Source organism: Girardinichthys multiradiatus, chromosome 15 (assembly GCF_021462225.1).
Source record: "Girardinichthys multiradiatus isolate DD_20200921_A chromosome 15, DD_fGirMul_XY1, whole genome shotgun sequence".
Taxonomy (NCBI): domain Eukaryota; kingdom Metazoa; phylum Chordata; class Actinopteri; order Cyprinodontiformes; family Goodeidae; genus Girardinichthys; species Girardinichthys multiradiatus.
The window spans coordinates 31422648-31442733 of record NC_061808.1 but is presented as its reverse complement, the minus strand read 5'-3'; the positions used below and the strand labels follow the sequence as shown (position 1 = coordinate 31442733).

At 48.6% G+C, this 20086-nt stretch overlaps 1 pseudogene; it reads left to right on the top strand.

The window, feature by feature from the left end:
* The first annotated feature begins 3625 nt into the window (after positions 1 to 3625).
* On the top strand, positions 3626 to 18838 carry LOC124882498 (annotated as a pseudogene).
* The last annotated feature ends 1248 nt before the right edge of the window (positions 18839 to 20086 follow it).

The following is a 20086-nucleotide window of genomic DNA, read 5'->3' as shown; positions in this document are numbered from 1 at the left end:
TATATATATGTATATATATATATATATATATATGTATATATATATATATATATATATATATATATATATATATATATAAAATAAAGTACACTGCTCTGGATGACAAGTATATAACAGGAATGCTAAACAAGCTGTTTGTTTTCTTCTTTTCTTTTTCAGTATCTCAGTATTGTCTTTGTAAGCCGTGTCATTCCATTTAGGCTATTGTCATGCTCCTTATTCGGTGTTGTCACAACAACAAAGGGAGAGGAGCAATTACAAAAGACACCTGTAATGATGATGATGATGATGGTAACCATGCAGTGGTACAGCTGAAAGGGATTGCAAAGAGCACTTACAATCAAAAAAGGCAGTCGCTGACACATTTTCCTTAATTGCAATCATACTGAGTTACTGTTTAGACAATGTGCAACTAGACTCTCTGTAGCTGTATTAGACATTGCATTCCAAGTGATGTGAATTGTGCGTTCTCTGCATGACAAATGGTAGATTTTAGTCTCATAAATAAAACCTGTCTGAAAAATATATATAAAAAACGATAACATGGCAGTAGCAAATTGACAAAACGCATGCTCAGTATTAGGACACAGTTGTTCGTTCCATACTCCTGCAAGTTTGCAATAGTGCCACTCTTTCTGTCTCGATATATTTACCGACTGTGACCATCTCGTTGTACAATAAATGCAAAGGGGATCAAAAAAGGTGAGCTAAAGGTGAAAAAATATGAGGACTTTGGGGTTGTGTTGCAAAAAAAAATGACCTGTTTTCTAAACAATTATGCAGTTCATTGATGAAGATGTTTATCATGTGATGAAAGAGGAGGACTGGCTGTATACTGTATCATAGGTTTTGGATGCTCTGAAAAAAAAATAAAAGTTTGCAATGTAAAGCAAAGACACATATTTCTGAGAGACCTTACTTTTATAAGACTGTATCTGTAAGTTTATTCTCCCCATGTGGTTTGTTATTGGTAAAATACTGGTATTACTGAATGACAATAACTAAACTCTAAAACTAAACAAATAAAATACCAAGTTTTCTTTTCTTTATTTCTATGCTTCTGTACTTTAGAGCTATGCACACCAAATCGCCAAAATGTTCCGTAGTTACAGTAAGGTGAATAAAATCCCTCAACCTGAATGACACAATAGGTTCAACTGTGAGATTGATGTCCTCAATGCATGTAATAGTAAAGACTCCCTCTCTGTATCCTGTCAGTGTGTGCAGTGGTGGACATTTTGTAGCTAGCTGAATTGATTAAAAGTAATATACCCTAGTTGCACCCGTGTCTGTCTTCATTGCTCGCGGGATTTTGGTTCTTACTCTATTGTCAACATTGACAGTGTCAGAGAGCAAAGTGTCTTTTAGAACTTTAATCAGTGATCAGTAATGTGGAAGACAGTCCACCAAATGTCCACACAAAAAAGCAAAGAGTAGCGTTCCAGCTTTACTAAACCTCAACTATGCACTGGCAGTTAATGAGGTAGAATAACAGTTATATATAAATCTTGGTTGTGCACACACTGGCTACGTTATTAGGGACACCTATTCTATTGCTTGTTTCCACAAACAGCAAATCATCCAATCACAAATCCATTCATTTAGATATCTAAATGTGGTGAAGACAACTTGGTAAAATACAAACTGAGCATCAACATGGAAAAAAAGGGAATTTAAGTGGCTGGTCTGAGAATTTAGGAAAACAATCCCTCAGGCTCACAGAGAACGATCCAAAATAGACAAAATATCCACTGATCATTGTAGTTGTGTGGTTGAAAAATGTTTTGATGATGTCAAAGGTAATAGAAAGGCAACCAGAGCTAAAATTAGCAAATTACAACTGAGGTAGGCAGAAATAAAAAAAAATAACGTGCAAAATGTTGAACCTTTAAGCAGAAGGGCTCCAGTAACAAAAGACCACACCAGGTGCCACTCCTGAGTCTGCAATGTCCAGAGATGTTGCCTGAACTGATGAGTCTGGATTTCAGCTGTGGCATTCCGATGACAGTGTCACAATTTGGCATAAACAACATAAAAGCATGCACCCTCCTGCCTTGTATCAACGATTCTGGTTGTTGTTGGTGGTGGTGTAACGGTATTGGGCACACTTTGGCCTCCTTAGAACAGATCAAGCCCCATTTAAACAACAATCTGCTCAAACTAGTTTCTTGAACATGACAAAGAGTACCCAGTACTTCAATGGCCTCCACAGTCATCAGATCATAATGCAACAGAGCACCTTCCTGATATAGCAGATCAAGAGATTGCCATCATTGATGTACAGCTGACAGATCTGCTTAAGGGTAGAAAAACAAATCCTCATCCTTGAAGCAAATCTTTGACTTCATTCTTTAAATAATTCACGACTGTATGTAGCAGTGGCGATCGCTCTAAGACTGCAAGGGAAGCTCAGCTTCCCCTAAAATGTCAAAAGATAAGTGATCAAATATATACTGTTGTGTGTTCATGTCATTGACTAAATATGCGCTACAACGCACTTTTGTTCAGAATCAGCTTCTTATCGCTGGTAACGACGCGGCTTTCCTCTCACTCATTCCCGCAGCTTCACAGTGCTTTAAACAGTGAGTTCAATAGCGAAGCAAAAATGCTGGGCTTTGTCCCGCCCATCGGACGCTCAGCTTCTGCATGATGATTCGGATGATCTGTCTGAGGCTGAATCCCTTTTTGATTGACAGCAAAATGAGCAAATCAGCGATCTTGAAATTGAGCTTCCCCCCTCCTTGAAAGACCAGCATCCACCACTGGTATGCACTTGTGTAGACACCTTGTTTCATGGTGCTAATGCAATTGTACAACATGCTTCAGTTTTTATACAGTGCTGTGGAGGAAGACAGAAGAAAACAAGGAGAAAAATTTGAGAAAAGGCTCCAAAATGCCCTTAGGTTGGGGTTATATCAACAACAGAGAAGCAAACACAGCCCAGAGTAAACTGAGTAACCTTAGCATCAAGACCAATGCATTTTTGATTCATGAAATGACATTACAAGTAGAACTTATTCAGTCTTTGCTATGACAACAAAAAGCAGAAGCGATATCCCAGATCATTGTGCACATGCTCTATTCCTACAAAAATGCTATCTGAGAACCAACAATGATGCTCACCCAAGATGGAACAATTCTTTGGCTCCGATACTGTCTCCGCACCAATCAACGGTAGTCTTATCACCTACCAATGTCCTCAGCTTCTCTCCTTCACCTGAAATTTGTAGCCATCATATCTTCGAGCACAATCCATCTTAGGTAAGTCAGTTTCTCTGAACACTCATCACTGACATCTTGAGACCCACCTTTGCTTGATTTGTGACAGAGATAAAAAAAAAAAAAAAAAACTGTAGTTTCCACCATAGAGACACAAATATGCAAGTACCTTCCAATGCCTAATGCATTTTAGTGGAGTGAACGATTGTATCCATTGGACTGTAGCCTTCTGGTTGTGGCTAAAATAACTGACCATGTGTGATTGCAATTGTCTCTAAACTGAGTGCTGATGCACCAAGTGAGACCAACTCATGTGTTTTTTATCCATCAGGTAAACTCTGGTCTGTTTTACTGTGTGTTATGTTTAGGTCTGGCACAATGCTTTCTGCAGTAAAACAGAGCAGAGATGAGGATTCTTTCAAAACGCAGCACAGATGGACGTGGAGGTATTAGAAATAATGCTGTGTAACCCATCTATGTCACAGAATTAATGAGATCTTTTCCAACTTTAACGACACAAAATAAAAATTTAACTAAACACAAACTTGGTGTAATAGTTTCACCTAGCAGTAGCAGACAAAAGCTAACCCCTTATTGTTTAACAGATTGAGATTTTCTAAACCAGGTGATTTTAAATGTTTGTACACAGTTTAAACTGCAAAGATTTTCTTTTGATACCTTGCACTTTCTGAGCTCCGTAGCTCGGCCTGTTATTATCTGAGGAACTGAAGGAAATCCTGCAAACAAAATCCAACATTTGTGTGTGCTCCTGTGCTAATTACTGTAAGCCGTTTACATGGACAGCTGCAGATAGGACAGCTGGTAGCACTATTTGCAATAAAGTCCTGGGTTCAAAACCTGGCAGGGGCCTTTTCTGCATGGAGATAGCAGGTTCTCTTCTCATGTTCTCTCTGGGTACTCTGGCTTCCCCCCATAGTCCAAAAGCAAAACTTTTTAGTTATCTGACTGCAAATTGCTCTTCAGTATGAGTGTGTGTGCAATATTGGTGTACTCCACCTCTTGCCCAATATCTGCTAGAATTAGGCATAGCTGCGATCTTGCCTTGATTAGGCAAGTACAGAAAATGGTTGGATGATTACTTTGACGCTTTGGACCCTGATGTGGATTTGTTTGTCTTTTTTTTTTCAGACAAGCACATTTTGTCTGCACAATCCAAAAGCTGCAGGCTAAAACCACACTACTTTGTTTGGCCTCCCAGCAACCAGCACATCCAGGTGTGATTTAAAAATGTGTTGCCTTTTCTATACCTCAGAGCCTTACTCCCCATAGAACAGGCAGAGTGTAAGAGACCGCAGACAGCAGCTCACGCTGCTGCCAGTGTGAAGAATTTGACTCTGCTCTTAGTGTGTTGGGATGTACATTTTTCTTCTGGCAAGTAATTGCTGCAATTCATAGTTTTTGCTTGTTTTAAGTCTGGGATGAATTACAACGAAAGCAGCATGGACCTCTCCTTCGCACGCCCTTACAAACATACACCAATTTCCACAGTAGGACAATGTAGGACAATGCTAATTTGATGCAGTGATGCAATATACAGTAATATTTAATAAATCAGAATATGCGTTCGGATGAGGCTCATTTGTCAGATCAAAGTTTAAGCATTTTGGTATTGGTCTGATGTAATATGAAAAATGAAGTTTTTCCAATAAAACTTACTGCTCCAGTTCCTAAACTCTGTCCCCAGGCAACATCCCCAAAACCAGCAGAAGGTCTCAATTTGTCAGACTTCTGCTTCCCTTGCTACCTTGTCATTCTACCCTCCCCTCACTTCTTTTTTGTCAGACTTTCCCATCATCTCCCCTGAATGCTGCCGATCCATCTTCCCCCCATGCTCCACTGTCCCATCTCTGCCTTAGCTCTCTGCTCACCAAAGTGGCAGAGTGATGGTAGTACAGCTTGTTCCCTAGGTTTGTTGACACTCTGTGGAATGGAAGTAATTTCTTTCCTTCAACCAACCGATACAAATGCTAATTTAAAAGTTTGTTTTTGCAGCCATTGGCATTTTTCTTTTGTTCTTGTGCAGCCTTGTGTTTCCTTTTGATGTCAGAGATTTTCTGATTAATTGCTAAATTGTCTAATTGGGAATGAAAATGACTGGAATGTGAGAGGTATGACCTTTTCATTTCTGATCAGTCATCACCTATTTCACCAAGTCTCTAAGACAGAAGTGTATAAGTATAAATATAGCATAGCATACTCTATACTTATACACGTAGGGCATGTTCTTCAAAAGGTCTGCATCCACAAAACCACACGTTAACCTGTTTGCGTCCACAAAACTGATCTACAACTGATTGTGTGTGTAAAATCAGCGGAACTGTGGGCGCAGTGCCTTCATAAATATGCAAAACATATAAAGACCCAAGCACGCATATTTATGGGAGGAGGATATGCAAATATCATCCCTTAACACCCGCTACGCGATTAATCAACCTGAAAGAGATTGTTGTTTTTGCATCTAGATTTAGCACGTTTAAATTGCAGGTGCTAACTGGGACGCAAAAATGTCTGCTGTCACTTTGACCAGAAGGAGGCATAGATAGAACGACAGATGACGGAGAGAGAATCTTCTGTAGATGTGTCAACAGATTTGTATTGTCAAACATTTTTGGATGAACAAAGAGTGTCAGTTAAGGCTTGGCACCAAAGCCATCCACCACCAAGCCAAGCTACCTGCTACAGCCATCCACCACCAGGCCAAGCTACCTGCTACAGCCATCCACCACCAGGTGCAGCTACCTGCAACAGCCATCCACCACCAGGCCAAGCTACCTGCAACAGCCATCCACCACCAGGCCAAGCTACCTGCAACAGCCATCCACCATCAGGCAAAGCTACCTGCAACAGCCATCCACCACCAGGTGCAGCTACCTGCTACAGCTATCCACCATCAGGTGCAGCTACCTGCTACAGCCATCCACCATCAGGCCAAGCTACCTGCAACAGCCATCCACCACCAGGTGCAGCTACCTGCTACAGCCATCCACCATCAGGCCAAGCTACCTGCAACAGCCATCCACCACCAGGTGCAGCTACCTGCAACAGCAATCCACCACCAGGCCCAGCTACCTGCTACAGCCATCCACCATCAGGCCAAGCTACCTGCAACAGCCATCCACCACCAGGTGCAGCTACCTGCAACAGCCATCCACCACCAGGCCCAGCTACCTGCTACAGCCATCCACCATCAGGCCAAGTTACCTGCAACAGCCATCCACCACCAGGTGCAGCTACCTGCTACAGCCATCCACCATCAGGCCCAGCTACCTGCAACAGCCATCCACCTTCAGGCCAAGCTACCTGCAACAGCCATCCACCACCAGGTGCAGCTACCTGCTACAGCCATCCACCATCAGGCCCAGCTACCTGCAACAGCCATCCACCTTCAGGCCAAGCTACCTGCAACAGCCATCCACCTTCAGGCCAAGTTACCTGCAACAGCCATCCACCACCAGGTGCAGCTACCTGCTACAGCCATCCACCATCAGGCCCAGCTACCTGCAACAGCCATCCACCTTCAGGCCAAGCTACCTGCAACAGCGATCCACCATCAGGCCCAGCTACCTGCTACAGCCATCCACCATCAGGTCCAGCTACCTGCTACAGCCATCCACCATCAGGTCCAGCTACCTGCTACAGCCATCCACCATCAGGCAGAGCTACCTGCTACAGCCATCCACCATCAGGTGTAGCTACCTGCTACAGCCATCCACCATCAGGTGTAGCTACCTGCTACAGCCATCCACCATCAGGCCAAGCTACCTGCTACAGCCATCCACCACCAGGACCAGCTACATGCTACAGCCATCCACCATCAGGTGCAGCCACCTGCTACAACCATCCACCATCAGGTCCAGCTACCTGCTACAGCCATCCACCATCAGGTCCAGCTACCTGCAACAGCCATCCACCACCAGGCCCAGCTACCTGCTACAGCCATCCACCATCAGGCCAAGCTACCTGCAACAGCCATCCACCACCAAGTGCAGCTACCTGCAACAGCCATCCACCACCAGGCCCAGCTACCTGCTACAGCCATCCAACATCAGGCCAAGTTACCTGCAACAGCCATCCACCACCAGGCCCAGCTACCTGCTACAGCCATCCACCATCAGGCCAAGCTACCTGCAACAGCCATCCACCAACAGGTGCAGCTACCTGCTACAGCCATCCACCATCAGGTGCAGCTACCTGCTACAGCCATCCACCATCAGGTGCAGCTACCTGCTACAGCCATCCACCATCAGGTGCAGCTACCTGCTACAGCCATCCACCATCAGGTGCAGCTACCTGCTACAGCCATCCACCATCAGGACCAGCTACCTGCTACAGCCATCCACCATCAGTTGCAGCCACCTGCTACAGCCATCCACCACCAGGACCAGCTACCTGCTACAGCCATCCACCACCAGGACCAGCTACCTGCTACAGCCATCCACCATCAGTTGCAGCTACCTGCTACAACCATCCACCATCAGGTCCAGCTACCTGCTACAGCCATCCACCACCAGGACCAGCTACCTGCTACAGCCATCCACCATCAGTTGCAGCCACCTGCTGCAGCAATCCACTATCAGTTGCAGCTACCTGCTACAACCATCCACCATCAGGTCCAGCTACCTGCTACAGCCATCCACCACCAGGACCACTACCTGCTACAGCCATCCACCATCAGGTCCAGCTACCTGCTACAGCCATCCACCACCAGGTGCAGCCACCTGCTTCTGCCATCCACCATCAGGTGCAGCTACCTGCTACAGCCATCCACCATCAGGTCCAGCTACCTGCAACAGCCATCCACCACCAGGTGCAGCCACCTGCTTCAGCCATCCACCATCAGGTGCAGCTACCTGCTACAGCCATCCACCATCAGGTCCAGCTACCTGCTACAGCCATCCACCATCAGGTCCAGCTACCTGCTAAAGCCATCCACCATCAGGTGCAGCTACCTGCTACAGCCATCCACCACCAGGTCCAGCTACCTGCTACAGCCATCCACCATCAGGTCCAGCTACCTGCTACAGCCATCCACCATCAGGTCCAGCTACCTGCTACATCCATCCACCATCAGGTCCAGCTACCTGCTACAGCCATCCACCACCAGGCCCAGCTACCTGCTACAGCCATCCACCACCAGGTCCATTTACCTGCTACAGCCATCCACCATCAGGTCCAGCTACCTGCTACAGCCATCCACCATCAGGTCCAGCTACCTGCTACAGCCATCCACCATCAGGTCCAGCTACCTGCTACAGCCATCCACCATCAGGTGCAGCTACCTGCTACAGCCACCCACAACCCACGCTACAGCCACCCACGCTACAGCCATCCACCACCAGGCCCAGCTACCTGCTACAGCCATCCACCACCAGGCCCAGCTACCTGCTACAGCCATCCACCATCAGGTCCAGCTACCTGCTACAGCCATCCACCACCAGGTGCAGCCACCTGCTTCAGCCATCCACCATCAGGTGCAGCTACCTGCTACAGCCATCCACCATCAGGTCCAGCTACCTACTACAACCACCCACCATCAGGTCCAGCTACCTGCTACAGCCATCCACCATCAGGTCCAGCTACCTGCTACAGCCATCCACCATCAGGTCCAGCTACCTGCTACAGCCATCCACCATCAGGTCCAGCTCCCTGCTACAGCCATCCACCATCAGGTCCAGCTACCTGCAAAAGCCATCCACCATCAGGTGCAGCTACCTGCTACAGCCACCCACCACCAGGCCCAGCTACCTGCTACAGCCATCCACCACCAGGTCCAGCTACCTGCTACAGCCATCCACCATCAGGTCCAGCTACCTGCTACAGCCATCCACCATCAGGTCCAGCTCCCTGCTACAGCCATCCACCATCAGGTCCAGCTACCTGCAAAAGCCATCCACCATCAGGTGCAGCTACCTGCTACAGCCACCCACCATCAGGTCCAGCTACCTGCTACAGCCATCCACCACCAGGTGCAGCCACCTGCTTCAGCCATCCACCATCAGGTGCAGCTACCTGCTACAGCCATCCACCATCAGGTCCAGCTACCTACTACAACCACCCACCATCAGGTCCAGCTACCTGCTACAGCCATCCACCATCAGGTCCAGCTACCTGCTACAGCCATCCACGCTACAGCCATCCACCACCAGGTGCAGCTACCTGCTACAGCCATCCACCATCAGGTCCAGCTCCCTGCTACAGCCATCCACCATCAGGTCCAGCTACCTGCTACAGCCATCCACCATCAGGTGCAGCTACCTGCTACAGCCATCCACCATCAGGTGCAGCTACGTGCTACAGCCATCCACCATCAGGTCCAGCTACCTACTATAACCACCCACCATCAGGTCCAGCTACCTGCTACAGCCATCCACCATCAGGTCCAGCTACCTGCTACAGCCATCCACGCTACAGCCATCCACCACCAGGCCCAGCTACCTGCTACAGCCATCCACCACCAGGACCAGCTACCTGCTACAGCCATCCACCATCAGTTGCAGCTACCTGCTACAACCATCCACCATCAGGTCCAGCTAGCTGCTACAGCGATCCACCACCAGGACCAGCTACCTGCTACAGCCATCCACCATCAGTTGCAGCCACCTGCTACAGCCATCCACCATCAGGACCAGCTACCTGCTACAGCCATCCACCATCAGTTGCAGCCACCTGCTACAGCCATCCACCATCAGTTGCAGCTACCTGCTACAACCATCCACCATCAGGTCCAGCTACCTGCTACAGCCATCCACCACCAGGACCAGCTACCTGCTACAGCCATCCACCATCAGTTGCAGCCACCTGCTACAACCATCCACCATCAGGTCCAGCTACCTGCTACAGCCATCCACCATCAGGTCCAGCTACCTACTACAACCATCCACCATCAGGTCCAGCTACCTACTACAGCCATCCACCACCAGGACCAGCTACCTTCTACAGCCATCCACCATCAGTTGCAGCCACCTGCTACAACCATCCACCATCAGGTCCAGCTACCTGCTACAGCCATCCACCATCAGGTCCAGCTACCTACTACAACCATCCACCATCAGGTCCAGCTACCTACTACAACCACCCACCATCAGGTCCAGTTACCTGCTACAGCCATCCACCACCAGGCCAAGCTACCTGCAACAGCCATCCACCACCAGGTTCAGCTACCTGCTACAGCCATCCACCATCAGGCCAAGCTACCTGCAACAGCCATCCATCACCAGGTGCAGCTACCTGCAACAGCCATCCACCACCAGGCCCAGCTACCTGCTACAGCCATCCACCATCAGGCCAAGCTACCTGCAACAGCCATCCACCATCAGGCCAAGCTACCTGCAACAGCCATCCACCACCAGGCCAAGCTACCTGCTACAGCCATCCACCACCAGGCCAAGCTACCTGCAACAGCCATCCACCTTCAGGCCAAGCTACCTGCAACAGCCATCCACCTTCAGGCCCAGCTACCTGCTACAGCCATCCACCATCAGGTCCAGCTACCTGCTACAGCCATCCACCATCAGGTCCAGCTACCTGCTACAGCCATCCACCATCAGGTCCAGCTACCTGCTACAGCCATCCACCATCAGGTCCAGCTACCTGCTACAGCCATCCACCATCAGGTCCGGCTACCTGCTACAGCCATCCACCATCAGGCAGAGCTACCTGCTACAGCCATCCACCATCAGGCCAAGCTACCTGCAACAGCCATCCACCTTCAGGCCAAGCTACCTGCTACAGCCATCCACCACCAGGCCAAGCTACCTGCAACAGCCATCCACCTTCAGGCCAAGCTACCTGCAACAGCCATCCACCATCAGGCCCAGCTACCTGCTACAGCCATCCACCACCAGGTCCAGCTACCTGCTACAGCCATCCACCATCAGGTCCAGCTACCTGCTACAACCATCCACCATCAGGTCCAGCTACCTACTACAACCACCCACCATCAGGTCCAGCTACCTGCTACAGCCATCCACCACCAGGCCAAGCTACCTGCAACAGCCATCCACCACCAGGTGCAGCTACCTGCTACAGCCATCCACCATCAGGTGTAGCTACCTGCTACAGCCATCCACCATCAGGCCAAGCTACCTGCTACAGCCATCCACCACCAGGACCAGCTACCTGCTACAGCCATCCACCATCAGGCCAAGCTACCTGCAACAGCCATCCACCATCAGGCCAAGCTACCTGCAACAGCCATCCACCACCAGGCCAAGCTACCTGCTACAGCCATCCACCACCAGGCCAAGCTACCTGCAACAGCCATCCACCTTCAGACCAAGCTACCTGCAACAGCCATCCACCACCAGGCCAAGCTACCTGATACAGCCATCCACCATCAGGCCCAGCTACCTGCTACAGCCATCCACCATCAGGTCCAGCTACCTGCTACAGCCATCCACCATCAGGTCCAGCTACCTGCTACAGCCATCCACCATCAGGCAGAGCTACCTGCTACAGCCATCCACCATCAGGTGTAGCTACCTGCTACAGCCATCCACCATCAGGTGTAGCTACCTGCTACAGCCATCCACCATCAGGTGTAGCTACCTGCTACAGCCATCCACCATCAGGCCAAGCTACCTGCTACAGCCATCCACCACCAGGACCAGCTACATGCTACAGCCATCCACCATCAGGTGCAGCCACCTGCTACAACCATCCACCATCAGGTCCAGCTACCTGCTACAGCCATCCACCATCAGGTCCAGCTACCTACTACAACCATCCACCATCAGGTCCAGCTACCTGCTACAACCATCCACCATCAGGTCCAGCTACCTACTACAGCCATCCACCACCAGGACCAGCTACCTGCTACAGCCATCCACCATCAGGTCCAGCTACCTGCTTCAGCCATCCACCATCAGGTGCAGCTACCTGCTACAGCCATCCACCACCAGGTCCAGCTGCCTGCTACAGCCATCCACCATCAGGTCCAGCTACCTGCTACAGCCATCCACCATCAGGTGCAGCTACCTGCTACAGCCATCCACCATCAGGTGCAGCTACCTGCTACAACCATCCACCACCAGGACCAGCTACCTGCTACAGCCATCCACCATCAGGTGCAGCTACCTGCTACAGCCATCCACCATCAGGTGCAGCTACCTGCTACAGCCATCCACCACCAGGTCCAGCTACCTGCTACAGCCATCCACCATCAGGTCCAGCTCCCTGCTACAGCCATCCACCATCAGGTGCAGCTACCTGCTACAGCCACCCACAACCCACGCTACAGCCACCCACGCTACAGCCATCCACCTTCAGGCCCAGCTACCTGCTACAGCCATCCACCATCAGGTGCAGCTACCTGCTACAGCCATCCACCACCAGGACCAGCTACCTGCTACAGCCATCCACCATCAGGTGCAGCTACCTGCTACAGCCATCCACCATCAGGCCCAGCTACCTGCTACAGCCATCCACCATCAGGTCCAGCTACCCGCTACAGCCATCCACCATCAGGTGCGGCTACCTGCTACAGCCATCCACCATCAGGTGCAGCTACCTGCTACAGCCATCCACCATCAGGTGCAGCTACCCGCTACAGCCATCCACCATCAGGCCAAGCTACCTGCAACAGCCATCCACCACCGGGACCAGCTACCTGCTACAGCCATCCACCACCAGGACCAGCTACAGCCATCCACCATCAGTTGCAGCCACCTGCTACAACCATCCACCATCAGGTCCAGCTACCTGCTACAGCCATCCACCATCAGGTCCAGCTACCTACTACAACCACCCACCATCAGGTCCAGCTACCTGCTACAACCATCCACCATCAGGTCCAGCTACCTGCTACAACCATCCACCATCAGGTCCAGCTACCTGCTACAACCATCCACCATCAGGTCCAGCTACCTACTACAGCCATCCACCACCAGGACCAGCTACCTGCTACAGCCATGCATCATCAGGTCCAGCTACCTACTTCAGCCATCCACCATCAGGTGCAGCTACCTGCTACAGCCATCCACCACCAGGTCCAGTTACCTGCTACAGCCATCCACCATCAGGTCCAGCTACCTGCTACAGCCATCCACCATCAGGTCCAGCTACAGCCATCCACCATCAGGTCCAGCTACCTGCTACAGCCATCCACCATCAGGTCCAGCTACCTGCTACAGCCATCCACCATCAGGTGCAACTACCTGCTACAGCCACCCACGCTACAGCCATCCACCACCAGGCCCAGCTACCTGCTACAGCCATCCACCACCAGGTCCAGCTACCTGCTACAGCCATCCACCATCAGGTCCAGCTACCTGCTACAGCCATCCACCATCAGGTCCAGCTCCCTGCTACAGCCATCCACCATCAGGTCCAGCTACCTGCTACAGCCATCCACCATCAGGTGCAGCTACCTGCTACAGCCACCCACCATCAGGTCCAGCTACCTGCTACAGCCATCCACCATCAGGTCCAGCTACCTGCTACAGCCATCCACCATCAGGTCCAGCTACCTGCTACAGCCATCCACCATCAGGCCCAGCTACCTGCTACAGCCATCCACCATCAGGTCCAGCTACCTGCTACAGCCATCCACCATCAGGTGCAGCTACCTGCTACAGCCACCCACAACCCACGCTACAGCCACCCACTCTACAGCCATCCACCACCAGGCCCAGCTACCTGCTACAGCCATCCACCATCAGGTCCAGCTACCTGCTACATTCATCTACCATCAGGTCCAGCTACCTGCTACAGCCATCCACCATCAGGTCCAGCTACCTGCTACAGCCATCCACCATCAGGTGCAACTACCTGCTACAGCCACCCACGCTACAGCCATCCACCACCAGGCCCAGCTACCTGCTACAGCCATCCACCATCAGGTCCAGCTACCTGCTACAGCCATCCACCATCAGGTCCAGCTACCTGCTACAGCCATCCACCATCAGGTGCAGCTACCTGCTACAGCCATCCACCACCGGGACCAGCTACCTGCTACAGCCATCCACCATCAGGTGCAGCTACCTGCTACAGCCATCCACCATCAGGCCCAGCTACCTGCTACAGCCATCCACCACCAGGTGCAGCCACCTGCTACAACCATCCACCATCAGGTCCAGCTACCTGCTACAGCCATCCACCATCAGGTCCAGCTACCTACTACAGCCATCCACCACCAGGACCAGCTACCTGCTACAGCCATCCACCATCAGGTCCAGCTACCTGCTTTAGCCATCCACCATCAGGTGCAGCTACCTGCTACAGCCATCCACCATCAGGTCCAGCTACATGCTACAGCCATCCACCATCAGGTGCAACTACCTGCTACAGCCACCCACGCTACAGCCATCCACCACCAGGCCCAGCTACCTGCTACACCCATCCACCACCAGGTCCAGCTACCTGCTACAGCCATCCACCATCAGGTCCAGCTACCTGCTACAGCCATCCACCACCAGGTCCAGCTACCTGCTACAGCCATCCACCATCAGGTCCAGCTACCTGCTACAGCCATCCACCATCAGGTCCAGCTACATGCTACAGCCATCCACCATCAGGTGCAACTACCTGCTACAGCCACCCACGCTACAGCCATCCACCACCAGGCCCAGCTACCTGCTACACCCATCCACCACCAGGTCCAGCTACCTGCTACAGCCATCCACCATCAGGTGCAGCTACCTGATACAGCCACCCACGACCCACGCTACAGCCATCCACCATCAGGTCCAGCTACCTGCTACAGCCATCCACCACCAGGTCCAGCTACCTGCTACAGCCATCCACCACCAGGCCCAGCTACCTGCTACAGCCATCCACCACCAGGCCCAGCTACCTGCTACAGCCATCCACCACCAGGCCCAGGTACCTGCTACCAACACTTCTTCACCTGGACCATGCTGGCACTCTACTTCACCTCATATCTCCACAACTTTAAAAAACCCCTATGTCCGACGTCTGGATCAAATTTGCAACGCCGTCCTCTACACAGACACTCGTCATGTTTTTCTATAATTTCACATCACCTAACTCCATCCCCTCTATGTGGTCCTGTCGCAATCCAACTTCCTCCTCTTGTCGTCACAAAAAGCAACCTGTAAATTTGTCCAATCTCCGTCCACTTGCCTGGTCCTCAGAGCCCATCAAAAAGCAACACCATCTGAAACTTGCTCTGCTCAATACTTGTTCCCTCAACAATAAAGGCCTCATTCTTAATGAATTTATAACAGATATGAATCTTGATTTCCTCTGTCTCACTGAAACATGGTACAAACCCCTGGATTATTTCTCATTAAACAAGACCACACCCCCCAGCTTCACACACATTGAGAAAGCACGCCCAGAGGGGCATGGAGGTGGTGTTGCAGCTGTACATAGAAAGGACATTAAAACGAACTCCATCTTCATTCCTGACATTCCTTCATTTGAACATATTGACACCCTAAGACAAACTCCTCCTTTTTCTCCGATTTCTCTGACTTTCTGACCCTACTATGTGCCATCTCACCTTCAGTCCTCCTCTTTGGTGATTTTAATTTCCACATCGACGACACATTCTGCAAACCTGCTACTGAGTTCCTGGATCTACTGCCTCAATTTCACACAACATATTAACTTCCCAATTCACTCTCGTGGTCACGCCCTGGATCTTGTCTGCTCCTCCGGCTTCTTAATACAAGAGGTCTCGAGCCTCAGCCTCAACATCTCAGACCACCTGGCAATCACTATGGACATCAACATCCCCATTCCCATCCCCAAGGACAACCACAAAATACCCTTCATAAATCTCTAATCCATCACTCCCTCTGCCTTCTCAGCCTCTCTTATCACCAAAATGTCCTCCTCCTCTCCTCTGTCATCTGAGAACCCCTCTGACCTTGTGACTTATTATAGCCACACACTCTCCTCATGCTTTGATCAGCTGGCTCACATCAAAACCAAAACAGTCGCTTTCAGGCATTTTGCTCCCCATTTTTCCAAAACAAACTAGACACCATTTACAGTAATCTGACTACTACCACGATTGTCTCAACCTCCCGATGTGATTCCCCACTTTCCAGCACTCGGCCTTTATCTCAGTTCTCTCCCGTGACCCCAGTGGAGTTGTCCAAACTCATTGCAGGCAATCCGAAGTTCTGAACCCCATCCCATCCAAGTTTGTAAAATACTTATCTCCCTGTCATTTCCCCACTTATCACTGACATCCCTTAGCTCTGGTTCAGTCCCCCAACCTCTCAAACTGGCTGCCGTGACCCCCATCCTTAAACAGCCCGGACTAAACCCTGACACTGTGATCAACTTCCGCCCATTTCCAACCTCCCCTTTGTGTCTAAAATACTGGAATGTGCTGTTGCCAATCATCTCAAAACCCACCTTACTTCCAATTACTTGTATGAACCATTTCACTCTGGCTTCCGTTCAGGTCACAGCACAGATATTCCTCTCCTCAAAGTGACCAATGATCTTCTCCTTTCCTCAGATTCTGGTCATCTCAGCATTCTCCTCGTCTCAGACGTCACCACAGCCTTCGACACCATCAATCATACCATTCTTCTCTCCCATCTAGGATCCTCCCTCAACATCACTGGTACCGCCCTCTCCTGGCTACAGTCATATCTCACAAACAGGCAACAATTCATCAGCATCAATAACTGCACCTCCTCCACTGCTCCTTTATCACAAGGCGTCTCCCAGGGTTCGGTGCTTGGCACCCTACTCTTCATCCTGTACATGATACCCCTCGGTTCCATCATCCGCAGCCATGGTCTTCACTTTCACTGCTATGCTGATGATGTCCAACTTTACATCTCCACCAAATCCATCACAGCTGGAACTCACTCCACCCTGACCAGCTGCTTTACTGAGATAAAATCATGTATGGACTCAAACTTCCTCAAACTCAACTGTGACAAGTCAGACATCATCATCATTGGTCCCAAATCCCTCACCAAAACCACCAACAACTTCAGTCTCACCATTGAAAACATCACTTTGTTGCCTTCCACTCACATGTGCGAGCTTGGAGTCATATTCAACAGCAACCTCTCCTTTGAACACCATGTCAGCCACATCACAAGAACTGCCTTTTTTCATCTATAAAATATTGCTCGTCTCCACCCATCACTCCCCTTCTTGCCTGCTGAAATTCTCATCCACGCCTTCATTACCTCCAGACTCGATTACTGTAACAGTATTCTTTATGGTTCATCATCCAAAGTCCTCAATAAACTCCAGCGCATACAAAACTCTGCTGCTCGCCTGCTCACCTACACCCGCTCCCATGACCACATCACCCCAGTTTTTCAGAAGCTCCATTGGCTCCCTGTCCCTCAGCGAATTTATTTCACAATCCTCCTTCTCACTAACAAAGCCCTCCATAACCAAGCCCCATGCTACCTCACCAACCTGCTCTACCGTCACACTCCTTCCCACAGCCTCTGCGCCTCTGATGCCAACCTCCTGTCTCCACCACTCAGAACCAAGCACCGGACCTGGGGTGACAGAGCCTTCTCCACAGCTGCCCCCACCCTCTGGGACTCTTTCCCCAAATACATCCGTGACTGTACTGACCTATCCATATTTAAATCAAATCTCAATACTCACCTTTTCAGAACAGCTTTTAATGTATGATTAATGTCCTGTTTTATGCTTGTGTTTTTTTTACTGTCCAGTGCCATGTATTTACTGTGTTTTTTTTCTTCCTTCGTTTGTACTTAACTGCTCTTTTTGTAATTTTGCTTGATTCTTGTAAAGTGTCTGAGTTTTTAGAAAAGCGCTATACAAATAAAATGTGTTATTATTATTATTATTAAATATATTAAAAACAGATGAGAAAAGAGGAATCTATGTAGGATTATCTATGGTCTGATTTGGAGCCAATCACAAACAGAAGCCTTGATATATCTCCTATGATCAAACTCCTTACAACACTTTTTTATTGTGTCTGGATCGTTCCAGGGCACCATTCCTGTCAGTGGGATCATCTGCTGCTGAAGCACAAATCTGATCATGGCAAAGTGCGCACATAACTGATCATCCTCAAGAAGCACGCACAGCCTGTTAACTGTAACTCCACATCATGCAAAAGACCCACTGTGCTTTGATGTTGATTATATAATTAATAGGAAAGAACTAAAGACACTATAAGGCAGATTAAATCCTTCATTTGCAAACTTGATGGTAAAATCATTTCTTAGCAGGTGAAAAATCACCATTTTAAGGCGGCGTTTTAATGTGTATGCTTTAAACTTGTCATTAAACAAAGCACATTGCATTATTGACAGTAATGTTATGTTATTGTACAGTAATTGGAGCTGGATCAGTTGGATTACGTTCTTTCAATGTGAACATTTCCCAGGGGAGGACTTTTATGGTGAAAACTTATTTTGTGTCATCTAAGAAAGAATTTACACAATCGTTGTATATTGTTAAAATATGGGCAAAACAAATTCAGAAAAATCATTGGAAAATAAATTATTTTTATGTACATAAATGTTAAATTTATATTCTTTGCAGGACAGTTCTGTGACGTTATGTTTTAAAATTAGCAAAGGTATAGTATACAGATCAACAGTCAACTTCTACATCAAACAATTTTTATGTTAACATTACGTTCAGGCTTGAATATTGTGGCTGTTTATGATAACTCCGAACTCTTCAACAATATACTCTAATAAATTAATAAACCGACATATTTGTCTTTTTTATTGTTAATATTGATTGGCCAGTTTGTTGCGAGTTACGTCGAGCAGCACAGTTAACAGGCTGTGCGTGCTCCTGTGGTGTTGTCAGCACCGACCAGCTGCCCCGTATGCACATCTACAGCGAGGGGCGCACGCCACTCTGAACAAACCTCTGCCCTCTTGTACAATAGCCTGCAATCCTATATTGTGATTAAGCAGAATGTAGTCTTTGCCTCATTGGGTCCGTCCAGACCCCAAACATAAATCATCTGCTCACAGACCAACTTCAAAAGCAGGAGCAGGATGGAACCAAAGGAAAAAAATCAGCAACTGGATCATTCATCTTGATGTAGTGCAACAACCCCTGCATGTTTCAAGCAACACATCTTTTGTCTGCTTTTCCTCTAGTTATGCTGGGGGCAATAGCAGCCAGCCAGTAGCACATGTAATTTCCTCATTTAAATAGGGCTTTTGCACCTGTTATCCATTGCACCACAAACTATGAAAATCGCAAGCAACGTGCCCACTTATTGCACGGTGCTTTTTTTTTTTTTTGCCAAGCAATTAAGCACCCCTTATTTGGGATCTTTGAAGATGATGAATAATGTCGATTATTATTTCCTTAAATCTGGCCCTGATTTTGATGATGACATTGCAATGTTCTCCACATAATTAAACTGCTGATATCATTAGAAAATGATTTTAATTCAGTTTATTTACATAGCTCCAATTCACATCACATAACATCTCAATGTGCTTTGTAAGATGAACAGGTCCAATTTATATCCTAGCACTGAATGAAATTCAGTCCTAATTTAGTCAGATTTAATGAATCATTAGTCAGACAGTTCGATTCAGATCAAATTTCATGCCATCCAATGCCAGTCTAATTACGCCATCCATTTCAGTTCATTGTTTAATCCCAATTGGTAAAATGTTGTCTAAGAAATCCCAGCTGATACTATCAAGTTAGAATCAGTATCAGCCAAGTTTGTGCAGACAAAGAAGGAATTTGACCACTTTGCTTTCAGTGAATATATTTTTTTTTACATAAATGGAACTAAAAAATATTAAATATCTTTGAAATGTACCATATTTTCCGCACTATAAGGCGCACTTAAAAACCTTAAATTTTTTTTAACAATGACAGTGCGCCTTGTAATCCGGAGCGCCTTATATATGGATCAATTGGTTAATTGGTTGATCCA